This window comes from Triticum aestivum, chromosome 2D, assembly GCF_018294505.1.
Source record: "Triticum aestivum cultivar Chinese Spring chromosome 2D, IWGSC CS RefSeq v2.1, whole genome shotgun sequence".
Taxonomy (NCBI): Eukaryota; Viridiplantae; Streptophyta; class Magnoliopsida; order Poales; family Poaceae; genus Triticum; species Triticum aestivum.
This window is the reverse complement of record NC_057799.1, coordinates 552010141-552032128: the sequence shown is the minus strand read 5'-3', so window position 1 is coordinate 552032128 and position 21988 is coordinate 552010141.

The following is a 21988-nucleotide window of genomic DNA, read 5'->3' as shown; positions in this document are numbered from 1 at the left end:
AAACTTACGGTCCTTTCGTTTGGAACCTTTGTTGCATACGTATGCATATGTGGACTTTGCACTCATGTACGGCTGGACATATGTATTACTGGATATATGTTTGTTGGTCATGGTCATGTACTGCTGGATATATATATATATATTTGTTGGTTATATGTGCTGCTGGATAGATGTACTACTGTATATATGTTGTTGCTGCTCCCTGAAGCGAGTACCAAAAAATGTTATAAGGCCTATAAGCCGTGTACCCCAGCTATCTGGCACCCGGCTTATAAGCCATATAGCTGCGGCGAACTTATAAGCCGTGTAGCCCAGAACCTGGCACCGGGCTTATAGACTATAAGCCGTGTACCCCAGCTATCTGGCACCTGGCTTATAAACCATATGGTTGGGGCCAACATATAAGCCGTGTATCCCAGCACCTGGCACCCGGCTTATAGACCATCTAGACACATGAGCGGGCTATATAAGCCGTGTGCCTCAGTTAACCGGCACCCGGCTTATATATGTATATAAAAACCATGCTGTTGTCGGCAGAACTCGGCTTATATAGTAACCGTGTGGTTCGCGGTTGCACCCGGCTTATATATAAACCGTGCGTTTGTGGTCGCACCCGGCTTATATTTAAACCGTGCGTCCGCGGTTGCACCCGGCTTATATATAAACCATATGTACTAAGGTGCACTTGGTTTATGTTTAAACTGTGCCCTGACGACGACACTCGACTTATGTAGACGGTGACACGTGGCCGTTAACATCAGGCTACCGTCATGTTACTTTATTAAACCGAGAGCCATGTGAAAATACTCGGTTTATACATAAGCCGGGCTTTTTCGGTCCGGCTCTCGGCTTATATGGTATAAGCCGGTCGACTGTAAACCGAGTGCTATAAGCCGGGAGTTTTACTCGGCTTATATATAAACCGAGTTTAAATCGATGTAAGCCGAGTGTATTAGGTACACGGCTTATAAGTTTTTTCCTGTAGTGTGGCGCAATTTTTTTATTTTTTTTTGCAGCCTTGATGTGTATTTTATCAGAGCACTTGTGAGTGACATGTGCTTATGAGAGGCACACTTCTCCGGCTATTAGCGAGTAAATTCGCCGAAGCGAAAAGGTAGAGGAAAAAAATAGAGGTACCTTATTGGACCATGATTGTTGCCGTGGTGCCTGGCAATTAGGTAACCTCGAGTCCTCCTCAGCTTGTGGCGGAACGCCATGCCACACGCGGAAGGTTTTATCAGTCAATTCACGACCGTTTAGATGCACCGTGCCAGCCGACAAGACGAAAGGTGTCGGGGATATACCCCGCGGTATGACCCGGCCGAAATTATGACCCGGCCGGACTTGGCGACTCACCAGAGACCCGACTGGAGCTTGCCGACTCACTGACGATCCGCCCAGACATGGCGGTTTACATGTAACCCGCCTGGACATTGTGACTCACTGGAGACCCGATGGGCGGATCAGACGGACGACAAGGCCCAAGGCCCAGCAGGCCAGCTTATACTCTGGTGGGCCGGTTCAAGAGGAAAAACATAAGGAATTTTCCCTTAAGGGGGCAGACTAGGATTACACTTGTAATAGACTAGTCCTAATCCTAATAGGACACCACATGTAACCCGCCCCTTCAACTTATATAAGGAGGGGCAGGGCACCCCAAGAGGGACAGGCAAGAAACAATCTCTAGGGCTAGACACAAAGAGCCGGCTTACCGGCGACTCTCTCATGAGCATAATGAGACCTAGCCACAAACAGCATGTAGGGCTATTATCAGATGATGTTTCCTGGGGCCCGAAGCTATCTAAATCCTTATCTTGTGTTGCGTCTCCCGATTCCGCTCAACCCCTCTCAAGCTACCACATATATGTGTTGGCCTCGCGACTAAGTCCTGACACTAAGGACATCTGCCGTGACAATTCCACGACAGTTGGCGCCCACCGTGGGGCTGGCGCACGGTGGTGTTGAGTTCTTGAAGGGATCTTTCAGGGATCGAGAAGCTCGCTATTTTCCAGATGAAGAAGAGTAATCATAGAACAATCACGCAAGATAACCCGGGACGGAACAGTTGCCATGCCGGCTCAAGGGAACAGTTGCCGAGCTTTTCAGAAATTTCGCCGCCGGCTGGGTTCCTAATTTTGCTGGTTAATTTTGAAAATTTGGAGGATGAGATTGAAGTTCGAAGGGGATTAGGGTTTCATCTATGTGCGTCGCGGCGTCGCCATCTCGTCGTCTCAATCTGCCAAGTCCGAGACGAGATCTACACGAGGTGATTTGTCTGCCAGGTTACTACTCCGAGACCGACGGGATTGGATGGATCTGTTGTCCGTGTCTAGATCAAGTTCGGAGTGTTACCTGTACACCTGAAGGACTAGAGCTATACTGCTCATCGGGATTAAATTAGCAAAATACTACTTGTATTAGTAGTGGGCGCATAGACCAAAGTCAATGGATCTTCACCTCCTCACGTGAGACTAGTACTACTCCTCACCAGGATTAAATAGAAGAAGAAAGGCTTTGGAGTTGTTCAAAGATTGAAGATATGGCTGCTGTTAGTCTGACATGGGCTCGGACACGTACAGGAAAAGAAAAGCCAGGTACCTCGTTACAGTGGAAAAAAAGCCAAGTCAACGACGACCCAAAGAAGGATTTTTGGTGCTACTACGGCCTGGTTTCGCTCACCTGGTCGCCTCGGGTCGACCCGCCGAGTTGCCCTGCCGCGCCAATCTCCTCCTCGCAGCTGGTTCCCACGCCGGCTGGCCAACTCACTGGTCCCGGCCTGCTCTGAGCTCGGATGCATGCGTCGTCTTCGTCCAGCGCCCGGCCTCTAAACCGCTGCCATGACCCGCCCGCGCCTCGCCGGTTTTGCCTCCGCGGTCAAGTCACCCCGCTCCGGCTCACCACTCGTCTGCCACTATAAGCCGCGCCGTCTCTGAAACCTCCCCGTGCCCTGGGCCGCCGCACCTAGGGCCACCGGGCCTCGAGTCGCCGGCCGGATTTGCCTCACCGTGCTTCAAGTCGCCAGCCAGTTCTGCCGCCCCCAACGTCCCTGCTCGGTTTCGCTTCTGGGCTGCTGCGCCCCTGCGTGTTCTTCTGTTAGCCTGTCCTCAAGACAAACAAGGGGAAGTGGAGAGCAGGTTGGAAGATTGAAAAAGTACTTGCACGTACACAATTTCCACGGACATCATATATGTATTCCTATGGATCCGTGCCCCGCTAGCGTTGAACCGTCTCTGCCATGGTGGGCTTTGAGCTGCCACGTTGCCGGTGCATCCCCACCCTAGTCTCGTGCAGCCTCTGCCGCGTAGAACGGACCATCTCCCATCCGGACGAATCAGGACAAAGTCCACTACAAAAGTGACGTCATGCTGTCGACATAAGGCTCGCACTGGTTTAAACGTCATGGCCAACTCAAGCGCCTGCACCGGCTACCACGATTTGGCTGACTCGTCCGTCTGCGCCCACGCGCGCTGGGCTCCAACGCCGCGCCCACTCTCATAAGTCGCCCGACGGACGCGCTCAAGCCGCCGCCCCTGTGGTCCACTCTACATCAACACAATTCGGCTGACTTACCCGTCCACGCGGTTTACCGCGCCTGCGATTGACCCACCCATCTGCGCTAGCTTACAACGCCACGATCGGCTCACCCGTGATTAATTTCAGCTTCACCGCGGTGATCATCAACTCCGCGGTGGATAACTACTGGCCTGACGTATCAGGTGAAATCCATCCAATATGTTTTTATATTACATATTGCTTTCTTTAAAAGAACAAATACTTTGGCTTGCAATACTTTTTGATGCAGGACAATTGTTCATTGCGAATGAGGTGTTATATTGTGGGTATGGAGCGAGCGATGGCAATGTTCTGCACCGGGGTTTCGTCCGTGTCATACTGCCCGGTGAATGAACGTGCGCAAAGTCACCATCCTCTGTGGCCCGGTTTACATTAACTAGCCCGTCCGCGCCGGCTTACAGCGCCACGGCCGACTCATCTGTTGTCCGGGCGAATCAGGTGATATTCATCCAAGTTTGTTTTATTAACACATATTGTTTTTGTTAAAGAACAAGTTTATCTTTGCCTTGGTCTGCAATATTGTTTATGCAGGGCAATTATTTATGACAAAAAGTGACATTGTACCGCGGAGATGGAGGCACTCCAACATCTTTTGGCGCAGGTGGTCGTCGTTACTCAACGGACTCCCGCACCGGCTTACAACGCCGTGGCCGTCTCTGCGACCACGCCGGCTTACAAAAAGGAGGACGACTTGCCCGTCCGCACCGGCTTACAACGCCACGGCCGGTTCATCTGTCTGTGCCGCCTCAGATGTTGCGGTCGTCTTTACCGTCCGTCTCTCGCGGCCTGGCCTACATCAACACACCGGGCCGCACCTGTCTGCATGAGCTGTTTATTGAGTATGAGCAAGTCGCTGCTTGGGTAGCCCGGTTTTCTTCCAACAAATTGGAGGCAAGTTATGATGTCTTATCAGCCGCCGTCTGCACTGGATGGCTCAATGGGTAGGTGCGCAAGTCGCCGCCACTACGGGTTTGGTTAAGTTCAAACAGCCACTTGGAAGGAACCATTGGCCGAGTTGCTGACACGGCTCATACAGGACCATTTATAACCCGCCGCAGTCACCTCAACCTTCTGTGGATTCACATCGCGCTATCAACACGAATGATATACACCTTATGCTATGGTCAATATGGAGAATCTCAAAGCCAACTCCTCGAGTCGTCTTGAGACTCGGGGGCTACAATGATATGACTCGGCAGCATTGGTCGGTTTCAATGCATTCAAGAACTCCGGGTCATTGGAGGGAAAAATAACCCGGTCCCGGAGGCTACCGCCATATTGGTAAAAAGTTTAAAGGCCGTCAGAAAATTTTCGGCTTAAAAAGAAGGATTCCGGTTTAGATCCGGCTCAAGAGACTTGACATCTCCCACAAAGCACTGAAGCTCTTAAATATCCGGTTTAAAATCCGGTTCAAGAGAAATTTATCTGCCACAAAGTTTTGAAGCTCTCAAATCCGGTTCAAGGTAAATTTGTTTATCACAAAGCTTTGAAACTCTCAATATCCGGTTTTTCCGGTTCAAAAAGAATTTATCTCTCGCAAAAGTTCGAGTTCTCAGGAAAAATTAAAGGGACCAAAAAGAGTCTATTACAAAGCACAACCCAAACATAGGTACCCTGCTTTAATGACCATTGGGAGCTGATCGTATTCGAATTTAGCTTAACCCTTTAGGTATGACCCCTGGACAGGTCACATAAACCGGCAGTGAAAATTCAATATCACAGGTATGATATTATTATTATAGTTATGTTTCAAAGTTATGATTCATAACAGGCTTATCTGTGACTCCTTGTTACACATCAATGGTTATATATGAGATATTATGACCCGCCCTGCAGTAAACCGCCAAGAGTTCTTGTGATCTACTTGTGAAGTTAAGTCGCCAGGGCATATGTTGTTTAAGCTCTGTGCAGTATTTACAGAGCTATGACTTACATAAATGATTAAGTTCAAGCCCATCATCAAAGATTGAAATTGGTGTCTCAAAAGGGTTATCAATTCTTGATTTTCTCAAAGGCTATAAGCCGCCGGGTTATGAAATTCCGGCTTACAATGAATGCGCATTAAGTCGCCATCGGCCAAGAGCCGCCGAGTATTTGAACTTCGGATCTAGTTGTCAACCGATAAGATTATATTATTCAAATCTTGAATAGCCAACATGGCTGGATTTTTATTATGATTATCAATATTATGATGGAGGTCTTTAAAGTCGCTTTAGCGCAATGGCTATTATTTTATCAAGGTATATGATTTATTTTACAATGGAGGGAATAGTCCCGAGTCGCTGTAGGCTTACGACCCGGCACTTGGGGGCTATATTATTCAAGTTGAGGTTACATCAAATAGGCAAGTCCCATGTCACTGCCAGCATGCACCATGGCACTTGAGGGCTAATGCAAAGTCATTTTTTGCTCAACTTATTGAAGACCCGACTCATCACATTGTAATGAGCCGGCCCTTGGGGGCTACCAATTGCTCCTGTCAAAAATTCAAGGTACACAAGCATTAATCCATTATATTGAACGGTCCACTACTCAGTTGGTAGAGTACAAAGCTCTTAACCTTGTGGACGTGGGTTCAAGCCCCATGGTGAAGATTATATTATATGATGTTATTATCGATAAATTATATACAAAGTCCCAGCTTAGTATTATCTTACTAAGCCGGCCCTTGGGGGCTACACGTTGCTGTTCAAGTTTACATGGTTATATCTACAAAGTCCCATGCTCATTATTGCATAATGACCCGGCCCTTGGGGGCTACACTGGTTGAAGTTTTCATGAGCATAAGGCAATTACAAGTCCCAGGTTGCTGCAAGCATGACAACCCGGCACTTGGGGGCTACAGGTGATATGCATAGAAGGGAGAAAAAATCTTCAAATTCTCAGTTTGGAGCAGACCAGATTAACCCCGTGTCTGCAACAATCATGACCCGGCATCATTTATTTATAATCCGGCAATTTTGGCAATCATAAATCGACAAGATCTACATCTTTAAGCCGGCTGAATATCAGTTGAATATTTCAAGACCAATATTTTTGTCAAGTCAGAGCTTTGAAGGCTGACTCAAATGGATTATTTCTTATAAGTATCTCTCTCCAAGAGCCAATGTCAGCAAATTGATTATGAAGCTCGCCTATTGACCCGGATTTTTCAAAGGAAGTATCCGGATTTTTTGCATTGACAAAGTTGAAACATATCTGTTGAGGAGATTTGTTATGAATTCATGGGCGTGTATCAAGAAGGAAATGACAAGGACTTAAAGATGATCAGGGGCCGGCTTACAAGAATTTTTAACCCAGAGCGCAACTTGTCAAAGTTGTTCTGGTGTTTATTTTGCAGGATCAGTTTAACATGGATAAATCCAAATTAAACTAGGGGCTAATGTCGGGGATATACCCCACGGTATGACCCGGCCGAAATTATGACCCGACCGGACTTGGCGACTCACGAGAGACCCGACTGGAGCTTGGCGACTCACTGGCGATCCGCCCGGACATGGCGGTTTACATGTAACCCGCCTAGACATTCTGACTCACTGGAGACCCGATGGGCGGATCAGACGGACGACAAGGCCCAAGGCCCAGCAGGCCAGCTTATACTCTGGTGGGCCGGTTTAAGAGGAAAGACATAAGGAATTTTCCCTTAAAGGGGCAGACTAGGATTACACTTGTAATAGACTAGTCCTAATCCTAATAGGACACCACATGTAACCCGCCCCTTCAACTTATATAAGGAGGGGCAGGGCACCCCAAGAGGGACAGGCAAGAAACAATCTCTAGGGCTAGACACAAAGAGCCGGCTTACCGGTGACTCTCTCCGAGCATAATGAGACCTAGCCACAAACAGCATGTAGGGCTATACTGGATGATGTTTCCTGGGGCCCGAAGCTGTCTAAATCCTTGTCTTGTGTTGCGTCTCTTGATTCCGCTCAACCCCTCTCAAGCTACCACATAGATGCGTTGGCCTCGCGACTAAGTCCTGACACTAAGGACATCTGCCGTGACAATTCCACGACAGAAGGGTTTCATAGCTTCACGTTAACTGCACTGGCCAAAGCGAAAGCCAAAAGAGAGGTTGAGGTATCTTTGTTGGGTCGTACTGCCATGATGCCTGTCAACCAAGCTTCCTCACATCATCCTCAGTTCGTGGCGAAACACCATGCCACACGCTGAAGGTTTTATCAGACAAGTCGGGACCGTTTAGCTGCACGGTGCCAGCCGACAAGACTGAAGGTTTTCACAGCTTCGCGCTGGCCGCACTGGCGCGCTACACTGTTCCCACAATTAAGCTCGGCGCGGCCATACAGACGGGACACGGAATTCCATCAATGTCTCGCCCTATTGCTGAGTGTGATCGGCCGGTGACAAGGCCGACCAGAGTGGCGATGACAACATTGTGCAAGCCTGCTGTTGCCGCCAAAGATGTTTGAGGGCTTAGCATTGCCCTCGGTGATGTAGTTGTAGAGTTGCCATAATACCGATGACTGAGGGGTAGGGCCACCTTCAGTGTCAGTATCATGGCTTGAAGCTCGGTGTTGCCGTAGTTGATGACGCCCATGACTTTTGGTGTTGAAGATGACGTCGTGCGGGGATGCCACCGTCGACGCGAATGTTCGAGGGCCTAGCGCCGCCCCCGGTGTTGTCGTTGTTGTGGAAACGGCGAAGTGATAATACTGAGGGCGGTGCTGCCCTCAATGTCAACGGCATAGGCTGAAGTAGTGTAGTTCCCAACATGTTGGCGACGTGGCTTGGCGCCATGTGAGGATACCGTTCAGTAATGGGGATCTCGGCCCTAGCCCTCCCGCCATGGGTGTTGTAGAGGTTGTCGGTGAAGCTGACGTTTGAAGGGCGGTGATGCCCCTCGGCTCTCGTGGTGATGTCGAGCCAAAGGTGCATCGCTAGCACACATATGTGTGGGCACCGTGTCTCATCCGCACAAAAACTTAGTCACTCATGCACAAAGTTAGAGGAACCAAACGACTGGAAAGACATAATGAAAACCAGTTGCCGAAAAGCAAGAGAGAAAAAATGGTGTTTTTTCTTTGTTTAAAATGTTGGCTTTTCCATTGGAAACTAGCTATGAGTGTGATGTCGGAAAAGGCTGCCAAAGGACTTAGTCAACGGGAATCGTCGAAAAGCCATGACGATCGCAACTCAATAACTTTTTTTCCCTTCGTGTTTGTTTGTGTGTGAGAATGTGTGTATCACGATGACGTGATTAGAATGCTCAGGAGAGGCAGCAGGGAATCGTACCCTAGCCCATCATGGCAAGGAGTAACCCCACAACTCCACCATTGTCCCTTCCGGGCCACAAGAACCCAGAAACTTGGGTAAGGTGTATTTAGGGTATGTGATTTTGGGACAACGGTTGAAAAACATATGTTCATGCCTTTGTTGAGGGGTGGTGGATGACTACCTCCCGCCTTCTTTCCAGTGGTTCCCTTTCTGCTTGCACGTCGGGCCTTGCTTCTGGAATCTTGAGGTTTGCTTCATGGACAGCCTTGGTGGCCGTGAAATTGCAAGGATCGTCTCCCCTTGGAGAGAATAGCTTCACGGGCGGCCTTGGTGGCCGCGAACTTTCAAGGATCGTCTCTCCTTGGAGTAAATAGCTTCATGGACGACCTTGGTGGTCGCGAACTTCTGGGGATCGTTTCCCCTTGGAAGGATTGCTTCATTGACGGCCTTGGTGGCCGTGGGCTTCAGAAGATTGTTTCATCTTTCGAGGCGCGTTTGCACATGCTTGGAGGGTTTGCTTCATGTTTCTTCAGGGGCCACCTTGAGAACTTGGAAGGCAGTCATCCACCTAAGTGGACTAAAACCCTCAGGCATTTTATCTGGAGCTTTGCTGGCATGCCCCAGGGTTGTCAAGCGGCTACGCACCTAACCCAACTTGTGTTGGACCGGGCAGCCCTCTCCTGATCTTTTGCCTAGAGTCTTCCCTGGAGCATGTGGAGTCTCTAGGAACCTGAGACGCATTCAGGAGCATGGGGGTGTGGGGCTTCATTGTTTAGAAGCAACCCAAGTAGTCTTCTCCGCTGCCGTTGGGAGCATATGGTGGGTGTGTGTCGTGTTTTGTGGGTATAAGAGCCGCTCCACTAGACAAGTCCCAAGGCAGCCAAATCGTCCGTCACAGCTGAGTGTGGTTCGGGAAAAGCCATTTTTTGTAGGATTTTGCAATCCATAAGAAGGGGAAAACAAAAAGAAACACTGACAAGTCCGCTTCATGCAATTGTGAGTGCAATGCGAACTTTGATAAGCCACCAAAAAATCCCCTTCTTGCAAAGCAAAAGAAGAAGAAAACAAGCCGAAGAAAGAGAGCCAGAGAAAAGAAAGCTTTTTTATGCAAAGTACTTTTTTAAGAACCTACCGTTGATCGGTGGCATTGGCCCGGCTTCTTGCGGGTCAACCACTCGGGCACCTCCGAGGACACGCGTCATGGCGCGCTAGTAGGTGGCGCCAGCGTTCATCAACCCAAAAGGCATCATGGTGTGGTAGAAGTTGCCTTTCGAGGTTCTGAACGCAGTGTCGATGATGTCCAGTGTTGGCTCGATGTAGTTGGGGACAACATTGCTACTCTCAATGTCTGATGATTGAGAGGTGACAGGTTCCTGGGTTTCTCCAGTCTCCTTCGCCGGCGCCTGCCCCCAGCGCTGGGGCTGGAATGGCACCAAAGTGGGGAGTATCATCCCCTGTCAAGGGAATGACTCATCCCCCTCTAACCTGGGGACGAACCTTGGCAGAGTGCGGCGTTGGCTTGGATCAGCCCACCGTCGAGTTGGCGGCGGTACTTCCGTAGAAGGTGCTCTGCGAGGACCTCGCGAAGGCAAACCCCTCGCATGCGGATGATGACGGATCGTGTTCGAAGGCTGCTTCTTGAGAGTGGCAAGGGCAACCTCCCGAGTAATGAGAGGTCTCGTGGTGGTGGAGGGAACAAGGCCGGATAGCCGATGCTCCACCTGAGCGATCGGAACCCGTCATGGCTCGCCTGCTTGGCCTTGTCCCGATGCGGTCAACGATTCCACGCTCACCATGTTCACGGCATGGTAGTCTGGATTGACGGCTTCTGGGTCTAGGGTAACCATTTTCTCATTAATGGCTCGTTGGAGCCATTCCTTGAAGGCGATGCAATCCTCGATTGCGTGGCCCACGTACCTGTGATATGGACAATACAAAGGATTGTCATCCATATTTACCTGGTCAGGTCTTTGAGGTTCGGGTAGATTCAGGGCCCGATGCTCCATCAGTTGGTCGAACATATCTTTCACCAACTCACAGCGAAAGATGTACGACTTCTTGAGTAGATCCTGCACGGATGCACATCGCCTTCCTCCAGCTTGCTCTGTCCGTACACCCAAGGTGGACACGATACTTCTTGGTGCTGAGGTAAGCATCCTGGTGACGTTCGCCTCCGCCGCCACATTTGTCTTGCCCCCATTGTTAGGTAGCTTAGACGTTGAGGCAAAGCGCTTGGCAGGGTCAAAGGCGCTCGCATTCTTGTAAAGCTCCATGATCTGTGGAGACTTGTCGAACTCTAGTTTGGTGGATGCAATAGCTGAGCTGAGTGTGTTAAAGTTTCTTGGATCACGCCGAGAAACCTCAAGCGACCAGTGCTGCTACATGCCATGGACGCACATTTCAATGCATCCTCAAGATGCATTTCCCTGGCAAGACGCACGTAGCTATTGCGAAAGCGAACGATGTAGTGGTCGATGGACTCCTCTCACCCCTGCCGAACTTGTGCTAGTTCGACAATGGAGGAATCTTTCTTCATGGCGACGAAGTGCCTCTTGAAGACCTCCTTCATGCCTGCCCAGCTGGTGATGGAGCCCACCGGTAAGCGACTATACCAGTGGAAGGCGAGGCCCGTCAATGACCCTGAGAATTGCCGAAGTAGAAGCGAAGAGCTAATAGTGGTGTCCCCGCAAGCCCCCTCAAAGTATGCTAGATGCTCCCGTGCATCCCCAGTTCCGTCAAACTGGCGGAACTTTGGCGGATGCCAACCAGCGAGGAACGACACTAGGTCGTGCCATGCTTCGTAGGGCTTCTCGAGCTCGCTTTCTGAGGTGCGGGGCGCTTGCTCGATGGACATCTTCTTGAGCTTCTTGGTCACCATGTCTTCGATGATGTCGTGGCAGTTCTTTAGCATGCTCGGGTGTGACGCCCCATCGGCCACACCAGTGGGCGTGACCAATGGTCGCCCCCGCACGCCTGGGTCTTGTTGTTGACGCCCACCATTGGGTGGTGCACTTGCTAGCACCACGGCTTGAAGCTCCTCCTCTTGCGGGTCCACCATTCGGCTTGGTGTCCCCGACGCCACGAGGTTGCTGTTCATCATGAGCTCGATAACCGGTTAACTTTCGCGGTTAGTTCAACGATTGTACGACCCTGCTCGCACACCTGATCGGCAAGGTTCACTTCAAGCGGTGCGCCATTTCCTGCAAGACGGGATGGTTTAGCCTTGGAGGCTCTCAATGCCTCGGTCTCTCACTACTCGAATCCACTTCTTTGCTGTCTGCCACTTCTTTGCCGTCAGCTAGATGACGGCAAAGAGCTTCTTTGCCGTCAGTTTCCACAAAGCAGACGGCAAAGAAATAGCTGATGGCACAGATTATTTTGCCATCAGCCAGAACTTTGCCCTCAGCTGGCCGACGGCAAAGAACCTTGTGGGCCCACAGACGCAAGGCTGTGGCTAGGTCAGCTCTTTGCCGTCCGCCAATTCTTTGCCATCCGCTAGGCTGACGGCAAAGAGGGTAGGGGGCCCACCCGGGCACGGTGTTGAATCGCTAACCTCCCCCCGCCGTGAACACCAGCGCGCGCTCTCTCTCTCTCACCCACCAGCCCGCCGCCGCCGCCCCGTCCCCTGTGCTCGTCGCTGCCCCTCCCCGCTGTCCTGCCGCCCCGTCGCCGCCCCCTCCCGCCCATCGCCGCCCCTCCCCGCCGTCCTGCCGCCCCGTCGCCGCCCCCTCCCCGCCCGTCACCGCCCCTTCCCGCCGTCCTGCCGCCCCGTCGCCGCCCCTTCCCGCCGTCCTGCCACCCCGTTGCTGCCCCTCCCCGCCGTCCTGCCGCCCCGTCGCCGCCCGTCGCCATCCCCCTCCCGCCCGTCGCCGCCCCTCCCCGCCGTCCTGCCGCCCCGTCACCGCCCGTCGCTGCCCCACTCCCGCCCGCCGCCGCCACCCTCCCGCCCCGTCGCCGCCCCTCCCTGTCGCCGGCCAACCTCTTCCACCTCCCCACGGTGAACCCCCTCTTCCACTTCCACACCCCCCTTTTCTTTTCTTTTTTCTTTTCTATTTTAGATAAGAAGAAGAAGAAGAAGACACGTTTTTATACTTTCTTATTTAGGTTTCTGCCATGCTTTGCAGTTTCTTTCTTTTCTTTAGTTGAATTTTTTTATACTACTAGCTAATTGGCTAGTTTGCTGACCGAAAGAAGTTAAAATAGTTATTATATGAAATTCAACTAAAGTCAACATTTTTTATGACTAGTGCTACTAATAAATTCAACTAGAGCCATCATATGTTCACAAGTGCATTGTTTTTTGAATGAGAAATGATAACTTGGTGTAGTTGATTATCTTCTGCTCAAAATTTCTTATGTTATAATGTTGTATGATAATGTTGTAAGGGTACTAATTGGTCTCTTCTGCTGCTTATCAGAGATGGGGGGAAGCCGCCACCGCAGACTCCGCTCTGCCACACCGGAGTACGAGTTGGATGCTTCCGAGTTCTTCAGTATCATACTTGGGACTTTAGTATCATCCATGAGGCAGGTATATAAAAGGAGAGATCTCCCCTTCACCCATCTCATTATGATAACTCTGTTGTTTGCTACATCACTCATTGTCCCAAACTGTAGAGGCTGCCTGACACTTTTATGAACATGTTGGGTGAAGATCCGCCAAATAATGTGAAGCTGCGACAGGCCGGCAGCGGGTTTTGCAGGCTGTGGGACGTGGAGTTGGTGATCAAGGAGGGCCACATGTACCTGTGTCGTGGCTGGGAGAAGTTCTACCGTGCCTACGACCTGCGGCTGGAGTACTTCCTTCTCTTCAGGTACGACGACGACGCCACCATGCTCATCGTGAAGGTGTTCAACGTGACTATGTGTCGCATGCGCTACGCTGACGATGATGATGCCAGTACGTTCTGCCTCTTCTTATTCCTCTACATTTGGCTTTGTCTCGCATCGATTGTTAACGGTCATTGTTGCATTTGGACAGGCAATGGGAGCAGCAGCAGCGACACTGGCTACAGCCAAAGCAGCAGCAATTCTGGCTGTAGCAAAAGCAACAACGATTCTGGCTGTAGCAACAGCAGCAGCGATTCTGGCTGCAGCAAAGACAGCAAGGAGGATGATCCGGATTGGAGTGGGGAAGAAGAGGAGCAGAGTGGGCATTAGGCTGAGGATGACCTAGCGATGGTGGTGGCTGACCAAGGGCAAGAGATGGTGGTGGCTGACCATGGGCAAGAGTTGGTGGTGGCTGAGGATGACCTAGCGATGGTCGTGCGTATCCTGCCTGAAGATGGCCTCATGATGGTGGTGGTGCCTGACAATGACCTCGCGCCGGTGGTGGCGCCGGCCATCCCACAGCTGGGCGACATGACCATGCCAATTGTGGTAGAATACTACATCCCACTGCCTCCACCGCCTCGCCGCTCTTGGCGCATCAGGCTGAGGAAGGAGAAGGAGAAGAACAATGAGAACTGAACTATGTCAGGTATGTCAGATCTCCAAAATGATCTATATATACTTAGCTTTGTTTCCTCCGAACTGACATAAGTTAGCTCTAATATGCTTAGTTACCTATGTTATTTCTAGTATGCTTAGTTACATATGTTAGCTCTAATATGCTAAGTTATCTCTACTATGCTTAGTTTCCTATAGGTTAGCTCCAAAATTACTTATGTTAGCACAAAATGACCAAGTTTACATAATAAACTTATACTCTTCTTCTTCTTCATCTTCTCCAAAATGACATAAGTTAGCTCTAATATGCTTAGTTCACTCAAATATGGCATAATTAGCTAGGTTGGCTCCATTTTACCTAAGTTGGCTCTAATATGCTAAGTTATCTCTAATATGCTTAGTTTCCTATAGGTTAGCTCCAAAATTACTTATGTTAGCACAAAATGACCAAGTTTACATAATAAGCTTATAGTCTTCTTCTTCTTCTTCTTCTCCAAAATGACATAAGTTAGCTCTAATATGCTTAGTTCACTCAAATATGGCATAATTAGCTAGGTTGGCCCCATTTTACTTAAGTTGGCTCTAATATGCTAAGTTATCTCTAATATGCTTAGTTTCCTATAGGTTAGCTCCAAAATTACTTATGTTAGCACAAAATGACCAAGTTTACATAATAAGCTTATAGTCTTCTTCTTCTTCTTCTTCTTCTCCAAAATGACATAAGTTAGCTCTAATATGCTTAGTTTCCTATAGGTTAACTCCAAAATTACTTATGTTAGCACAAAATGACCAAGTTTACATAATAAGCTTATAGTCTTCTTCTTCTTCTTCTTCTTCTTCTTCTTCTTCTTCTTCTTCTTCTTCTTCTTCTTCTAGTCTTCTTCTAGTATTCTTCTAGTCTTCTTCTGCTTCTTCATTTTCTTCTAGGTTAGCTCCATTTTACTTAAGTATGCTTACTTCTTATAGTCTTCTTCTTCTTCTTCTTTATTTTCTTCTTCTTCTAACATCTTGTTTATCATTTTGCAGATTTGATTTAATTCACGGAAGCTTGCATGGATGGAGTGCTTCTTTTCCATTTGTGCTTTTATTTTGTATCAATGAACTTGCATGGTTGGAACTTGTTATATATGGATGGATGGATAACGGTGTTGGATGAACAATGTGAAACTTCTGTAATATGTAAGGATGGAACTATATATGTGTTGGTTATGTATGTATATATGATGAAACTTGTGTGTTGGATATGCTTGTTGTGTATATATGTATATCTGTGTATATCTGTGAATTGCTGTCAAATTGAATGAATTAAATTAAAAATAGGGCTGTACAGGCTCTTTGCCGTCAGCTAGCTGACGGCAAAGTTTTTTGCCGTCAGCAAACATGCCACGTGGCAGCTACCTGTGATTCCTAGGACTGGCATGTTGGGCACTTTGCCGTCTGCCAGCGGACGGCAAAGACCTTAGCCTCTTTGCCGTCTGCTGGCTGACGGCAAAGCACGCCGTTAACCCCTAACGGCTCTCACCCCACCTCACTGCCGTCCACAATCGTTGGCGTCTGCTGGCCACCAACGGCGGACGGCACAATCCTTTGCCGCCCATTTCCAGGAAGCGGACGACAAAGAAGGACTTTGCTGGCACGTGTTTAGACGGACGGTTTGCCGTCTGCTGGCGGACGGCAAAGAAGTTTGCCGTCCGTGATCCATGCCTTTGCCGTCTGCCACGGCGAACGACAAAGAAGTGGATTCAAGTAGTGTCTGCTGCTTTTGCGGCCTCCTGGTCGGCATCACCATCAGTGGCCATATGTACGGGTGTCGTGTAGAGATCTTCAAAGCCGCCTTCATAGTCTGATAGAACAGACTGAGCAAGCTCATGGTAGGGTGGCGCGCTCGAGTGCATTTCCAATGAAGGCGAGGATGATGTGTCGGAGGAGCTCTCCTCGCCATTGTGGTCCTCTGGTGGTTCGCCGTCATCGTCATGCCCACGCATCATGCTTTTGCATGCCATGGACTCTAGTCGCGTGTTGGCCCCGGGCCGACTCGCAACTTGGTGTAGTTCTTTCGGATCTTCGGGAAGGCGCACCGTAATGTCGGTGTAGTGGTGCGGTGATATGTCCGGGTGATGTGCGACATCACCATCGGACGTCGATCCTCCCCCTGTCGTGCTGGGAAGACATGGGGCAGTTAAACCTGCCCCCTCTTCAGAGGTGGATGAGCCGGATTTGGGCTTCGTCTCGACGCCTTTGAACCATGATCGAACATGGCCTAGGCATGGAAGTAATGTCGCACAAAAATTGTTCCTTGGATTTGGCACAATCTCCTTGTCGGATGGGTAGGAGAAGTCATGGGTGATGTGCGGCGGTCGCCACGCGCCATCTTCTTCAAGCCTAGCATGCACTGCTAGAGTGCCACACGAGGCCATGTTCTTCTCGTCGCCCTTCTTGGCTCCCGCCCCCTGCGGCGAGGTAGGCCTAGCCCCTTGGTCCCCGTGGTCGGGGGCACTGAGGGTAGGCACTTGGACGATCATTGCGCCGGAATCGAGAGGAGCATTAGACTGCAACTCAAGAGACCCTACCTAGAGGGTTGAGGTTTCCTTGAGTGTAGCACTAGTCTACAACTCGGAGACCTCCTCGACGCGCTCCATAGGAGAGGCAGATTCGACTGCCGCCCCTTGTTGTTGCGGTGTAGGAGTTGGAGAAGCATTCGCTTGGTTCTCCCGCTTGAGGATGGTTAGGGGGCGAAGAGGTGGAACCGCCCCACCTCCTTGCTCCATGGCACTAGGTTCTGCGCTTCGTGGCTTCGGGGTTAAGCAGCTGAGAAGGTAGTTATACCTCTCATGTCACTCCAAGTCGGGGGAGATGCGAAATGAGATTCGATTATTCTCCTGAACAACCTAACCATCAGCCCGAACACAGACTTGAGTGTGTCGTAGCACAAGCTCCTCGAGCTTGCTGTACAACACATGCCGGTTCCTCCGACGCCTCTCACGCTTGCGCTGGTTCTCCGTGAGAGCACCATGCGCCCTTAGTGGGATGGGAGGTGTAGGAAGAAGGGGTGGCATAGCCCGCCGAGCTGACGGAGCCGTAGATGATGGCCCCGTGGCTGGGGAAGCCATGTTGTTCCTTGGTGGTCGTACCTGCACTTGGTTTTCCCGCCCGGGAGGAGATGGGGCCCAGATAGGGGCCGAAACCCTAGGAGGGCTCCGCGCTCGCCCTTGTGTCGCTTGGTCGCGGTTCGATGAATCGTCCCGATGCCGAGGCCACCTATTTCCGCGCAGCGGCACAGTGTTAGCCCCTCGCAAGATGGTTGGTGTTAGAGAAGACCGTCGACGGGGCGCCAAAGTTTGGCGCTCGTGTTGGGGGCGATGATTCTTGGGCAGTCGCCGCATCCTGCTTGCCCCCTGTGCGGATGACTCCACACGATCTTCATGACCTTCAAGCCGCCTTTGAAGATGGCCCATCTGGTGTTGGAGCTGGCGGAGCTCTTGCCGCAAATCCTCTTCACGAGGTGCAGGCGCCTCGTTTCGAAGAACGGAGAACTTGTTGTTGGGGAAGGACCACCCATCACCTGCCGACATGTGTAGGCATGGCGCCCACATGCTAGGCGGGTAAACAGAGCGGTTGTCGAGGTCGTAGGCGGTTGTGCGGCCCGGTAGCATGGGCTGTTTGCGGGATCGTCGCTTCCAGAACTCCCGCATGATCACTCGGCTTACCAGCTCCTTAACCTTTGATGGCTCGTTCGCCCATTGGTCGGGGAACAAGTCATACGGAGGGGTCAAGGTGCCAGGGAAGGTGAACACCCTGTGTGCAAGCTCCAACGCGCCCATCGACCAGTCCTCTTCGGGGACCGAGTTCTGAGCTATGCGTGAGCTGATTTGTCGGTGGAGCATTTGTACCTTCTGGTACTTCCTCCTGTTGTTGCATAGTCGATGGGGGCTATGTGACAAACGATCGTTTGTCATAAGCCTCCAAAGCTTGAAGGAGACGGCCTCGAGGGCCTCTAGTAGCTCGACCTCCGTGCACCGAGTGGTCGCCGTAGGCAGTTTCGGCTCGGAACTCGGCATCAGAGCGCGCACCGAAGCAGCGCCATCCCGCCTGCTAGCGGCTTGAACACGTAGCTTTTGGGCGACCTCAATGTTGCCCTTCATCTCCGCGATCACGGAGTCTTTCAAGAGGGCGCGCGCCTCGAGCATGAGCTCATGGCGCGCCTTCTTGGCCTTGGCGATGACCCTCTTTTGAGCCTTCTTGGACTCCATAGCCTGTAATTGAGACGGCTCCTGCGCCTCATGCACATACACCTTTGCGCCATGCTTGAAGCTGACCACCGGCGGGAGTGACCCAAACTGGATCACTTCCAGCACGGAGTCATCGTTGGCGCCAGAAAAACCACCTGTAGGAAGGTGAGTATCAATCAGCGGAGTTCCATGCCGACGATCTTCATGCAGCATGCTGTGTGGTTGGAGGAACGAGTGAACACGAAGCCGTGACAACTTCGCAGCAAAGATGGGAGGAGAACCATGTCCCACCGGGCGTGCCAATTTTGTTTGACACGAAATAGGAGAGACGGCTCTCGTACAAAAAGATAAGAGGGTTTTGTATAAGCGTCTCCTTTACACCGGGGGTACAAAGTGTTGCGGCCGTGCGAGTGTACATAGTACACAAATACAAAGAAGAAGAAAGGAAAAAGATGAGGCATGCTGGTGCGGCCAAGGGATCAAGCGATCATGGTCTCCTGGTTCCCGGGGGCCTCAGAAAGCCCCCGGTTAATTACTCCCGCGGATAGTACCACGAGACACATCCATTAAGCTGTGTAGTCATCGTCTTCGGTCTTCGCTTCGCGTTCCTCATGCATGGTGGTGGTGGTGTGTGTGGCGGCGGCAGAGTCCGTGTACGGAGTGGTACACGCGCCGTCGAAAACGTGGCCTTTGCTCCGGCCACGCCCGCCTACGCCATCTTGCCTCGTCAGCCTTGAGCGGCATTTATGTGGTTGTTGAAGTAGCATGCATGGTTGGGCTTGGCTTGGACGTCGCCGATGACATTGTAGATTCGCCGTGAGTGTGAGGGGTATGCCCCGTGGGAGTAGATGTCGAAAGGAGAAGAAGGAATGGATGGACGTGCGACACATGGTGTGCACACATCCGTCGATGATCGCACACACCGCCGCCAATAGCGGAGAATGTCGCCACCTCGTGTCGTCCGGTGCAGCCAGTGACGGTAGATGGGTCGCACGCCGATGAGCGTGGCACCGACACGGAGTGCCGACGGTGATGCCGAGCCCGTCTCCACGACGGATGCGTCCGAACCGGCAGCCGCTAGACATGAGCGAACCCCGACATGTGTGACACGTGTTTGTGCTGAAGAAGACAGCGGCTACGAGATACGCCTAAGCGTGTCCCGGCTCAAACCGGCTGATGTCTCCGCCGCCATAGTTACGACGAGTCATCACGACTCATCGAGTGTCGTGCCGCCGCCATCATTACGACGAGTCATCACGACTCATCGAGTGTCGTGCCGCCGCCATCGTTACGACGAGTCGTCGTGACTCGTCGAGCTCCGCGCCGCCGTGAGTGCGTCGAACGGATTGTGTCGCCGAGTCCCGGCCAGCCCATGGCGCCTCCATGGACCGGCGAGACGGCGGTGCGACCGAGCCTCACCTAGGCACCGTCGGTAGTGTAGGTAGAAGGAGTGGCCCACTAGATGGCGCCAAGTCGAAAGATGTGTGTTGGCAAGTCCCGGCCAGCCCATGGCGCCTCCATGGACTGGTGAGACGGGGGCGAGCAAGGCCTCGTGATGTGGCGAAGCCTTGCCCACACGCCGCCAATGTTGTAGATAGAAGGGAGGCGCACTAGAGTGCGCCGAGTCGAACGATGCGTGCCACCGAGTCCCGGCACGATGGTGTTGCCGGCGGACTTGACAGTGGAGGGTGCGCCAGGGACCGCGCACGGTCGACGGCCCTGGTACTTCGGCATCGCGAGCGGTAGGCACGCCGGAGGCCGCGCACACACGGCGGCCCCGGCTCGTCGTCGCCGGTGGAGAGTGCACCGAGGGCGCACGGCCTCGGAACACCGTCGTCATGAGCGGCGGGCATGTCGGAGGCCGTGTGGTCCCGGCTCGTCGTCGCCGATGGAGAGTGCGCCGGGGGTTGTGCATGGGCGGCAACCCCGACACGTCGTCCCCATCCTCGCAAGAGTCGTTGCTGATGAGTAGTGCACCGGAGACCGCGCATGGGCGGCAGCCCCGACACATCGTCGCCTTCGCGGCAAGGGATAGAGCCAGCAGCCGGCTCCGTCTCCGACCGCGTGGCCACAACTCCGATGACCATCGTGGAGATGTGCAGAGAGGGAAGGGATAGGAAAGATTAGTTTTGGTCCTCACCTTGAGAGAAGATGATCGGCATGATGGTGACTCGCACGCGCTCCTCGCGTACGTTACTGCTGGATGTGGTGCTGCGTGAGGGATGGATCTCCCTGGTGGCTCCCGTGGGTAGATGGATGGATGTGTTGCGTGATCTATGCCTCCTTACAGCACGCGCAGCCGCCGGACAGTGGCCGGCCCTGGGATTGCCCGACGAGCGTACGGTCCCAACGCTGCCTTCGCGGGCGCGTTCTACTGTTCCCTCCACCGTGGGTGCTTCCTGCCTGAGTGCTTCCTCTGGCCGTGCCCCCCTGGGTGCTTCCTCTGGCCTTGTGGAAGGTACGGCGCTGCGTCTCGCGCCCCAGCCGGCCGGTCCGATCTTCTTGGAAGAGATATGGACGCAAGTTGTTTAAGATACATGCTTTGGTGCTTATCTCTCGACTGGAGGCACACGCGGGACTAACCATGCATTGTACGGCAAGACATTCCGGGTACAGCTAGCACTATACATGCCGGCCGGTACGCACGTAGTAGTCGGGTATATTTGAATATACACCGGATCCAGGCAACAGGTAATGTGCGTATGCACGTGTTGTACCCAGTCGTGATCATTTGCTTGTACGTAGCTTAATCAAGTCTTTCTGCATGCATGTGTAGGTATTTTTGCGATGCATCAGTACATGTACGTACGAAGCCCAATATGCATGGGCCATGCAGTGCAATTGCAGCCCAACTTACACGTATATCAAGAACTTGGGCTAGCTAATTAGTTAACCGGCCATTAGCCCATAAAAATATCTTTCGCTCAGGATTTTCAATATATATACACTGTGCACGTGTATGATACGCATGCAATCCATGGGCACTCCTTGCTCCACACAAATTCAGTCTTCTTCTCAAGTTATGAGGAAAGGGAGAAAAAGATATTGGTACAAATTATCATCAAACAACTTTTTTACTACTCATTCTTCTTATTTTCGTACTATATGTAGTACAAAATCCCGTCAAGCAAGTACGTACAAGAAGAGAAGAGGTGACGAGTATTCCATCAAACCTAGACTGAGGAGTAGTACTCCCTCCGTCTAGGTGTTAAGTCATCTTACGGAAATCAGATATTCCCAAAATGTTTAGGCGTCGTCCATTAACTTCGCATCTCAATCCCCTCCTGGCCTCGTTGCTAGCGAGCGTTGTTACTTAGGGAGCGTTTGGATCCTTAGCAAGAACAGCTTATAGCATAGCCCGGCAAGGTTAGGCGTTTGGAACTGTTAAAATATGTTAGCTTTTGTGGGCCAGCTAGCTTGGGTGGGCTAGAAAAACCTTGCTAGCTCACGAGAGCCAGATCGGCTCGCTTCCGACGGCAAACTTCGCGTACTAGTGACATAGA